At 41.9% G+C, this 11,404-nt stretch overlaps 1 long non-coding RNA gene across 1 annotated transcript in view; it reads right to left on the bottom strand.

Moving 5' to 3' along the window:
- Positions 1–2,165: 2,165 nt before the first annotated feature.
- The window catches only part of LOC114049813, a 34,135-nt gene continuing 24,896 nt past the window's right edge, over positions 2,166–11,404 (bottom strand). The window contains exon 5 of the long non-coding RNA XR_003569910.1: positions 2,166–2,264. This is a non-coding gene — a long non-coding RNA (uncharacterized LOC114049813). The remainder of the gene's footprint in view (positions 2,265–11,404) is intronic.

Genomic DNA, 11,404 nt, shown 5'->3' with positions numbered 1-11,404 from the left:
ATAGACTTTGAGAATACAGAATGTTAGAACATGGAATGTCAGGGCTTGAAGAGACCTTTGGACATAGAATGTCAGGGATCAGAGTCCTTTGAAAGGATGACAGAGCCTGAACACGGAATGTGAGTGCATTGAATGTCAAAGCCAGAGGGACCATAGCACATATCTATCTATCATTGTCCCCAGTCCTTCTCATACTGTCACTGCTCCTAGCAGAGAATGTGCCTTGTCTGCCAGGGACTTTCTGGACCTCTATTTGCACAGAGAGATTGGTGTCAGAGGTTCCTCTGAGAACTAGAATAACTAACATTTGAGAAGCATACCCAGGCATTTCAAGCTGAGGAAACCCCAACCAATAGCATGAGACAGATGGAGTGAAATGTAATAAGGAAAGTTTTTAAAAGGAAATTAATTATAAACACATGTTGAGGCAAAGGGGGATGGCCAAGTCCTAGAAATGTGCAAGAAAAGGAAAAGAAAACAAGATAAGATTTGACATCTTATTTAAGAATTAATAACCGGCTTTGGAGTGGCTAAGTGATACAGTGGATAGAACGCCAGTCCTGGAGTCAGGAGAGTTGCACACAACTGAAAACAACTCAACAATAACAACCGTATGCCAAGCACTATGCAGGCCTTGAGCACTAGAAAGACCACCCCCAACAACAATCAAAAAGACATAGTTCCTGACCTCAAAGAACTTACATTCTCCAGGCATTTGTACACCTAATCATAAAAAACACAGAGCTATATTTTCAGAAAAATCAAATTTATAAAAATTAAAGTAAAATACAGATGTAGTGAAGTAGTCAGGGAAGTGTTGACTTGTTGACCTTGGACCCCTCTGATGGCTGCTGCTATGAAGAATTATAAGAATTGGGGTAGCTAGATTGTGCAGTGGATAGAGCACTGGACCTGGAATCAAGAGGACCTGAGTTCAAATCTGGCCTCAGACACTTGAAACTAGCTGTGTGACCCTAGGCAAGCCACTTAACCCTGACTGCTTCACCAAAAAAAAAAAAAAAAAAAAAGGAATTATAAAAATAAAGCCATGGTTTTATTGACTCTATGTCCAGTGAGAATATGATACCTTATCTCCACTGAGAATTCAGTCATTAAAAGGAAATAAATAGCATAGAGAGGAAAGAATACAGGGAGTTAGAAGATCTGGGTTCTAATCCTGCCTGTAACACTACTAGCTGTTGGCCCTTGAGAAAGGCTTCATCCCTCTAAGGCCTTTGTTCCTTCATTGGTAAAGGTGGAGATGAATGAATCCTTCAGGTCCCCTCCAGCTCCAAAATCCTTGGATGCCAAATGAGTCACTCATGGGATCAAAGGTCTAGAATTAGAAGGTACTTCAGAGGCCATTAGTCTAACCCCTTCATTTTACAAATGGAGAAACTGAGGCCAAGGGAGGTAAAGTGATTTGCCTATGTCAAAAGATAATAGATCTAGAACTGAAAGGGTCCTCTGAGGCCATATAGTCCAACTCCCTCATATTACAGATGCGGAAACTGAGGCTCAGAGACGAACTAACCTGTCCATGTCACACAAGTAATAAATGGAAGAGCCAGTTCCTCCACCTCCAAATCCAGTGCTCTTTCTCCTCCACCATTCCATTTCCAGATGTAATCTCACTAAGGCAGTAAACCTCCCTGACTCTGGACACTTAGCACCTCTTGATGCAGTCTACGATGATGTTAGCCTTTGAAAAAAGATAGACAATCCTTTACAGAGTCACAGCTGCCCAAATCACACACACAAACTGACCTCATTATTACATAGGCAGTTATCTAGATCCTTTCCAAGGTACTCAAAGACTACCCTTCCACCTCTCTTGCTAGTTTTTCCCCTGGGCATAAAATTCCCACTTTGCTCTCTCGGGTAGAGGCTTCAAGATCATTAAGGTTTCATCCAGGATAACTAACAGAGTCTCAGAAAGAGTACCTGGATAGATTCAAATGTAGGCATACCTCAGATATATTGCAAGTTCAGTTCCAGACCACCACAATAAAGCAAGTCACACAATTTTTTTGGTTTCTCAATGCATATAAAAGTTATGTTTATAATATACTGTGGTCTGTTAAGTGTGCAATAGTATTATGTCTAAAAATGTACATACCTTAATTAAAAATACTTTATTGCTAAAAACCGCTAACCATCATCTGAGCCTTCAGTGAGCTGCAATCTTTTTGCCAGTAGAGGGTCTTGCCTCGATGGTGATGCTGCTGACTCATCAGGGTGGTGGTTGCTGTAGGTTGGGGTATCTGTGGCAATTTTTGGAAATAAGACAACAATGAAGTTTGCCACATTGACTGACTCTTCCTTTCATTTGAACACCTAGAGGCCATTGCAGGGTTACTAAATGGCCTAATTTCAATATTGTTGTGTCTCAAGGAATAGGGCCACGAGGAGAGGGAGACAAACAGGAACAGAGGGTTGGTGGAACACTAAGAAAACACATAGCATTCATCAATTAAGTTCACCCTTTTATCTGAGTGTGGTTTGTGGTCCACTAAAACAATCACAATAGTAACATCAAAGATCACTGATCAAATCACCAGAACAGAAATAATAATAATGCAAAAATTTCAAATACAATACAAAAATTCAAATACTACAAAAAAATGCTACAAAATGTAACACAGAGACACCATGTGAGAAAATGCTGCTAGAAAAATGGCACCAATAGACTTGCTCAACACAGGGTTGCCATAAACCTTCAATTTGTAAAAATACGGTATCTACAAAGCGCCATAAAATGAGGTATTGCTGTGTAAGGGTCTCAGTTGAAAAGAGGGAACTTCCAGCTTGATTCCAGGCATTCCTAATCCCTCCTTCCAGTAGGATTACATACCTGAACAGTAGCTTTGCAGAGATAGCACCGCCTAGCAGATAGACATTTGCCTCAAGAGCCCTAGCTTCTTCTGGATTACAAACTGTGTGACCTTTAGCAAGAAACTTAAAATCTTTGTGTTTTATAGTATTTGCTATATTTTTTTCTTCTGTTGTGTTTTGTTTCCTCTTTCTGGTGGTTCCTCCTATTGGTTCTAATTCTTACTTACAACATCACTAATGTGAAAATACGTTTAATAGGAATGTATATGTATAGCCTATATCAGATTGTGTGCCATCTTGGGGAGGGCAGGGGAGAAAAATTTAAAACTCAAAAGCTTATGGAAGTGATTGTTGATAAATCAAAATAAATTAATAAAAACATATATGCAAAAAAACTGTGAGCTTTAGTCTCCTCATTTATCAAATATACTTACACTAGTGACCCCATAGGATGGTTGTGAAAAAACTGCTAAATAAAGGTAAGCTGTTCCTATTCAGTATCCTCAGAAGATCCTAAGAGAATGATCAGGTTGTTTGTTTTAATTTGTATAATGTGATTAGGATAAACATCTTTCAACAAAATTTTAAATTAAAAATTCTATTTTCTCTCCCTCTCATCTCCTCGACTTATTGGAAAAAATAAAAATAAAAACAAAACTCTCATAACAAATATGCATAGTCAAGAGAAACAAATTCTGGCACTGGTCTTGTCCAAAAACAAACAAAAAAGTATGTCTCATTCTGTCCACCTGTTTGGCAGGTGTATGCAATACAATATAATAAGATTAAATTAAGTTTTATTAACCACCTACTATGTGCCAGGCATTGCACTAAACTTTGGAGAAACAAATAAGAAAGAGATGGTCCCCGCCCTCAAAGAGTTTACAATCTAATGGGGGAAGACACATCCTGAAAAAGAGAAGGGAGGAAGAGGGTACCTGGCAAGGGAGTGTGGTGATGATGGTAGAGTCAAAACCAAGCAGTGCAGCTGGTGGGAAACGAAGAGTTGGCTGGGCTTCTGAACCGTCTTTAAATATAGGCTTTGGGAAGATTTTGCCTTGACCTTCGATCCTCCAATCAGAGGGGCAGAGGCAACGAAGCATGAGCATCCTGATGAAGTATGAGTCCCACAGTTGACGCAATCTCTATGATGATATGTCTGTTTCATCCTTTGGAGCCATGGTTAGTCATGCCCCTGAACAGAGTTCTTAAGTACTTCAAAGTTATTTGTTTACAATGTCGTTATAGAAATTGTTCTCCTGATCATGCTCATTTCACTCTGCATCAGCTCATTCAAGTCTTCCTAGGTTCCTCTAAAGCCATCATAATTTCTTATACCACAAACAGTAAGAAAGATCAGGATTAAAAGATTAAGAGAACCTCTCTGGAGGTTTTCAGGCAAAAGCTTTCTACATTACTACATTCAGGATAGTTGAAAGAGGGATTCTTGGATGCCAAACTGTTAGCAGCCACATGAAAGAATGCTCCCGAACCACCAGTAGTAAGAGGAATGCAATTAAGACAACTCTGACCTTTCACCTTACGTCCATAATATTGGCAAACATGATAAAAGACTGAGTCAGTGTTTGAGTGACTGTGGGAAAACAGACATATTAATGCACTGTTGGTAAAACTATGAATCGGTCTAATTATTTGGGATATCAATTTGGAACTATCTCAGAGAAGACACTAAATTGTATGTAGCATTTGCTCTAGTGATAACACTACTGGGCATGTACCTTACAGTGCTCAAAGACAGAGGGAAGGGTTATATATTTATCAAAATACTCGTAGTGACATTGTTTTGCATGTTAGCCAAAAGAGAAATAAGGTCTTCATTAATTGGGGGGGAATGGCAATAAATTGCGGTATGTGAATGTAATGGAATATTATTTGTGTGCCAAAAGAAATAACAAAAGAGTGGAATTCAGAAAAACATGGGAAGACTTGGATGAAAGGATACAGAACAAAATAAAGAAAGCCAAGAGAACAATTACACAATGACTACATTAATGGAAAGGAAAATAACATCGGAAAACATCAGACCTCACGGAAATGACCAATTGTGGTTTTGGAGGCGTGAAGATGAGGTATAGCTCCCTACTCAGCACAGAAGAAAGAAATCAACCAATCAGATAAGAATTTAAGTACCAATTGTGTGTCAGGAAGTGTGTTGGATGCTGGGGGGAAAGGACAAAAATGAAACAGTTCTTGCCTTCAAGGAGTTTCCATTCTATCAGGAGAGATAAATATGTAGTTTATTGGTATATACAAAAATAGATATAGAGTCATGGGGAGAGGCTTAAAGCAGGGAGACCAAACGATCCTTGGGAGAGGTAATAACTCGAGTGATGGCCATGTGCGTGGAGAAAAGGGGTCAGGCAAAAGTTGTCATGTTGATAAAAAGGCAAATCGGGCAACTGATGGGATGTTGAGGGAGTATGAGAAAGGAAGCAAAGATGAATGAATGAAAAAAAAATTATAAAAACATTTATTAATTCCTGTATGCCAAGCACTATGCTAAACACTGGAAATAAAAATACAAAAAGTGAAGACAGTCCCTACCCTGAAGGAGTTTACATGCTGATAGCACATAGAAGGGCTGATATGGATGCTGTGAACCTGGGTGACTGAAAAAATGGCGGTCCATTCAACAGCAATAAGGAAGTCCAGAAGCTGGGTGTATTTAGAGGGGAAAGAAAATTAGTTCTGTCTTGAATATAGTGAGTTTGACATATCTGTGGGTCATCCAGTTGAAAATGTCTAATACATAATTCATGACTCAAGACCCAGGAGTTCAGGAAAGAGAATGGGGCTGGATATATAGATGCGGGAGACATTTATTTAGAGACGATCATTGAATCAAAGGTTCAGAATGAGGCGCACCCTCAGGCATGGATGATCAATTGCTTTCTTTTGCCTAACTGCACTTCTTTATTAGAAGAGAGGGTGCTATGAGTGGCTGTCAATTTGGGAAGGGAGGACAACGTGACAGTAAAATATCAATAAAATATTTACATATATTTTTAAAAAGGATTCTTGGTCAAGTAGAGTTAGAATTAGTCCCTTCTGTTTGTATGATTCTGTGTTCCCTGGGCGTAATCCAGTGCTTAGCTTCAGTATCCTTGGCAAGCCTCCCTGGACAGCCAGCGGGCAAAGTGAGAGATGGGGAAAGGAAAGAGGAGAAATTGCTGAAAAGGGGAAAGAGAAGTAAGATTCAGTCTTCCTACACTGCAATTCTGCTTAGGGCTAGTGCCAGCACAGAGCATTCCATAAGTGGCTACTCATTTAGAGCCAAGGGAGATTTAATGGGAATGTGGGGGTTGGGAGAGAGGCCTGAGGAAGGATGCTTGTGCAGAAGTGCATACACAGATGACATCACCTGCCCAAGAAAATCAGTGATGGAGTTACCTAATTCTGTATTCTTCCCGGTAGGCCCAAGCAGATACACCCCAGGGGAAAAATTCCCAGAACATTGTTCTAGGAACAAACCAAAAATATATTGATCAGGAGAAAAGAGGAATCAATTGAAAGCCGGTAAGTGATTGGTGAGGTCAAACAGAAATTGTTCTCTCTAGGCCATACCCAAAGGCAGAGTCCTACAGGCATGCCAGACTTCACAGAGAGCAGCCTTAGGTCAATAAAAGAAAAGAGAATTGAGAAGAATAACAATGCCCCTAGGCGCTTACCCATAAACCTCTGGACCAGTGAAGCATAAAACCCTTTAACTGGGAAACGATGAGGTGTGAATGCAAACCAAGGGAGGGCCAAAGCTTGGCACCCACAATTCCTCAAGTCAATTCAATTCCATCTCACCCAACCATCACCTATTAAGTGCTTACTATTTGCCATACTGTGCTATACTCCGAAGATTTAAAGAAAAAAAATGAAAATGGTCCTTGCCCTCAAGAAGCTTACACTCTATTTCCATTCTCTGGGCTTGTTGGCCGAGTCAATCTCAGCCAGCTGGACCTGGCAGCCTCTTCTCCAAACTTGTTTTTCATTGATCTCCACAGATCCCAGAAACAGCCTCAGCACCCATCAGACAGGAGGCTGGGGAAAGGATCAGGAGGGAGAGGGAGGGGCTTCTGAGGGACAGAAATATTTTGTTTTGCAGACTCTGTTTTCTTAATCAGTCCTACTGATGCCACCCAGGCACTCACCCTGAGGATCCATGAGCCTGAACACCCCTGAATAGGGATGTGGACGTATTATTCAATTGTTACATGATCCCTGTTCTGACATAGATTAGCAAGATGACCTTGGACAAGTGATTTCTCTAAGCTTCAGTTTTCTCATCTGTAAAATGAGTAGAATAATATCAAGTATCTGTCTCAAAGGGTTGTTATGAGGATCAAAACGTACATAAAATACTTTGGAAACTCTTCCTGTTTGGGGGCCAAACCTGCGATTTCACTGGTGTTTATAGGTCCCAATGATTTGCTTGGTGTCACATAGCCAGAATGTGTCAGAGACAAAACTTGAACCCAAATCCATCCAACCCTGAGACCAGTTTTCTGTCCATTTTCCCATGTTGTTGTCCCCTATCACTTCTTACAATACATTCATTTTCTATTCCATTCAAATGCTGCAGTCTGTTTGGTCATTCTCCAATCAATGGACACCATCTTTGCTTTTCTGTTTTTTATTGTCACAAAAAGCTATGGATATTTGGATACTATGAGACATTCCTTTACACCATGGACTGACTCCCTTGGGGCATGCACAGTTTAGTGAGTTTTCTTAAATAGTTCCAAATGGTTGGCCCAATTCACACCTCCACTGTGAGGACATGTTAACATGCTAACTGCATGTTAGCACCCAAAGTCCTTCCAGCATCCATTGTTCTTTGCACTACACTAGGCTATGTCTTGAGAGCCTCCTGTATGCCCAACAATGCACGAAGCACATTAGGAGACACAAAACAGCAGTGTGATTTGGGCTCTGCCCTCTAAGTGTTTATAGTCTCATACAGATGCAACATAGGCAAAACAATTAGGATGGAGTAGGTGGCCCCAAAATGGAGGATCAAGAGACTGAACCAGAAGGAGGGGAAATAAAACCTTGGCTTCACTCTCCAGTGCAACTGGGAGCTATTTGGATAGTAGAGGTCCAATGGAAAAAGATTGCTTCTCTAAGAATCCCTTTCAAGAGAGTGCAAACCCTTCCAGGGTGGGGAACCTGCCCTCTAGGTCCTCAAGTGTGGCCCTTTGATTGAATCCAAACTTCACAGAACAAATCCTTCTAGGTCTTTGGGTGCAGTCTTTTGACTGAGTCCACGTTTTACAGCCTTTTATTAAAGGGATTTGTTCTATGAAGTTTGGACTCAGTCAAAGGGCCGCATTCGAGGACCTAGAGGGCCACGTGTGCCCTCGAGGTCACAGGTTCCCCACCCCTGCCTAAGACTTAGGCAGCGTTATAAAGTTAGAAGCCAGTACAGAACCCTTGGGTAGAATGTGACACACACTAGAATATGAAGTTTTGACCATCTGTCAACCCCAAATTCATTTCCCTTCCAAGAGTAATCTAAACCCTTAAGGTTTGGTAAGGCTTCCACCCCAGGTTCCTGGGGTGGAAAGTGGGACTTTCCAGAGCTAAGGAAAGTAGCTTGATTGTTATGGGCTCCTGTGAATCCTTAGTGGTTTTCTACATTCTTTCTTCAGAGTGAAAAAAAAAGCCATTTCTGTGTCTAGTATACATTGTAATCTTGAGTGTTTGCCCAGAAACTGGGACTCTCGAACCCACATCTGTAAAGACTGAGACGCAAACTACATTCTGAGGACCCGAGGGAAGTCTGAGTGGGGACAAAATGAGCCAAAGAGAATGATTCTTAAGAAGCCCCCAAGATTGAATTCATTTCATGTGAACCTCTGGGTCAGGGATTCTTTTAAATACCTTTCATGCCTGTTCTCTTCTTACTTTTCTTTTCAGCCTCATTGGACATTATTCTGAAATCCTTCTTTCCTTTTTTTTTCCTTCCTTCCTTCTTTCCTTTCTTTCTTTTTCTTCCCTTCTTTCTCTGCCTCAGCCACACAGCCAGGCAGCCATGTGTTCATTTTCATGCCTGGATAACAGGTCATCAGGTGCTTTTTACTTCCACAGAAGAATACTGTTCCAGCCCAGGCCTTTATTACCTTGGGGCCATATGTCACCGAAACTTCATTACCTTGGAGGCCAGATGTCCCAGAAATCTCATTGTGAGTCCCACAGCCTTTGAGCTGACAAGGCAGAGGAGGACCGCCTGGCTCACATCAAGGGATCTGAGATTCTTCCAATCCTTATCATGCTTTCCACCCTCACTCAGAATTATAAGGATTTTGTCCCAACCAGACCCAACCAATCCTGGCGGAAAAGAGACCTCTGCTCTCCACAGGAATTTCACACATCCATGACCACAGGGAAACCAGAGCGAAAAGTGCTGAGGGGAAAATCCATGGCCACTTTTGGCCTTCTCTGACCCAGTTCCCTCCACCATATGCATTCAGTCCCACTGTGTCATTTGCAGCTGGTTTAGAGCAATGTAGGAAAATGGTCTCTTCTGGATTTCTCCCTCCTCTTTCAAAGGACAGAACTATAGACTTTATGAGGGAAAGTTTCATAAACATGCCTGCCACACGGATATCACACCCTGGCACCGCACGGTTTAGTTTGGCAGTCGATAGAGTGGCCCTGGGCACACCTGCAACAGTCAACCCTGTCCTAGGTTCTGGAAGCAGTGACTGGGTGGAGAGAGAAGGGAGCAGGAAAAGCTGGGGGGGGGGGGCAGGGAGGGTAGAGTCATTGCTTTAATGACATACACCTGTGGGACCCTTGATGAAAACTCTGGGTGGCTTTTCAATGGAACAGTGAAACCTTCTGAGTAGGTTTCAGTTTCCTTCTCAAACAGGAAGGGGAAAGAGGGGAGAGAAGGGGAAGAGAGGAGACCGGCATTGAGAAAAGAGAGACAGAAAAGCAGAGAAGCTTCAAAAGAAGTGACAGAGACACTTCAGCTCAATACAAGAAGCATTTATTAAGTCCTACTACGTGCCAAACACTGGGTTGGGCACTGGTGACAGAAACACAAAAATGAAGCATGCCCTGCCTTCAGGGAACTTACATTCTATCCAGGAAGATAGCATGTGCATAGATAAATAAAAACAGAGTAATAAAAAGTATCATAAATAAAAACAGAGTAATAAAAAGTATCTTCAAGAGCAAAAGAGCCCTAATAACTGGAAGAGGGTAAGGGGGACAGATTGAGGAAGGCCTGAGTAGGAGACGGCAGCGGGGTGGTCCTTCAATGGAAGCTAGGAATTATATGTGTGGTATGTGAGGACACAGCTAGGTGGTACAGTGGATAAAGTGCTAAGCCTGGAGTCAGGAAGGCTCATCTCCCTGAGTTCAAATCTAGCCTCACTTACTAGCTGTGTGACCTGGGGCAAGTCACTTGACCCTATTTGCATCAGTTTCCCCACCTATAAAATGAACTGGAGGAGGAAATGGCAAACCCCACCAGTATCTCTGCCAAGAAAACTCTAGATGGGGTCATGGAGAGTTGGGCACGACTGAACAACAATGTGAGGACAGAGGCATTCTGTCTGAGCATGAGCCATCATACAAAGTCATGAAGGTAGATGGAATGTATGTGGGAAACAGCAATTAGGCCAGTCTGGCTGGAATGGAGAGTGTGTTAATATGAACTAATATGAAATAAGAATGGAAAGGATAGTGGGGACCACCGTGTGGAGGTCTTCTAATGCCAGGCTAAGAATTTTGTATTTTGACCTAGAGGCAATAATAATAACAATGGGTTTGAGCTTTCCAAAGTGTTTTATGAATTTTATCCCATTTGATCCTCACAACAACCCTGGGAAGTAGATGCTATTATTATTCCCATTTTACAGCTGAGGAAGAGAGCTGTTAAGTGACTTATCCAAAGTCACACAGCTACTAAGTGTCTGAAGTGGGATTTGAACTCAGGTCTGCCACAGCTCTAGAGCTCTATCCTCTACACCACCTACCTTCTATTGAAGAATTTTGACTAAGGAGTGACATGGTCAGATCCATGTTTTAGGATTATCACAAAAAGAACATCACAAAAGGAGAAAGAAATGTGAGAAGAGAAAGAGGCATAGAGACAGAGATAGGAAGGCAGGCAGAGACAGAGGACAGAGAAAGTCACTGTAAGAAAAAAAATCAGAACCTTTTCAGGATTCTGCTGACCCTACTAAAGACAGCAATGTGGCTACATTTGGGGAAGCCCCAGGCTTAGCTTTGTCTCTTTGACACACCATTCTTCTGAGGAAAGTTTTGGAAATGGGAATCAGGACGTTGCTGGAAGATAAGCTTGAAAAGCACAGGTTTGTTAACACTATGGAAAGGATTTAGCCAGGAACAGCTATTCCAGGACAGGGAGCATTCCTGTGCATCATGGCAAGAAGAGGTCCCTTATCTAGCAGAGAAGGACCTAAATAGGTACAGGGTGCAGGAATACACATCAACTGGCAGCTCTATTGTTCACTCCCAGATCACATATCCAGGGCTGAGAAGGGAACCTGTACCTGAGGATGCCATTCCAGGGTGGGGCTTG

The sequence above is a fragment of the Vombatus ursinus genome, unplaced genomic scaffold (genome assembly GCF_900497805.2).
Source record: "Vombatus ursinus unplaced genomic scaffold, bare-nosed wombat genome assembly UNPS02003292.1, whole genome shotgun sequence".
Lineage (NCBI taxonomy): Eukaryota > Metazoa > Chordata > Mammalia > Diprotodontia > Vombatidae > Vombatus > Vombatus ursinus.
This window is presented reverse-complemented; position numbering and strand designations above follow the sequence as displayed.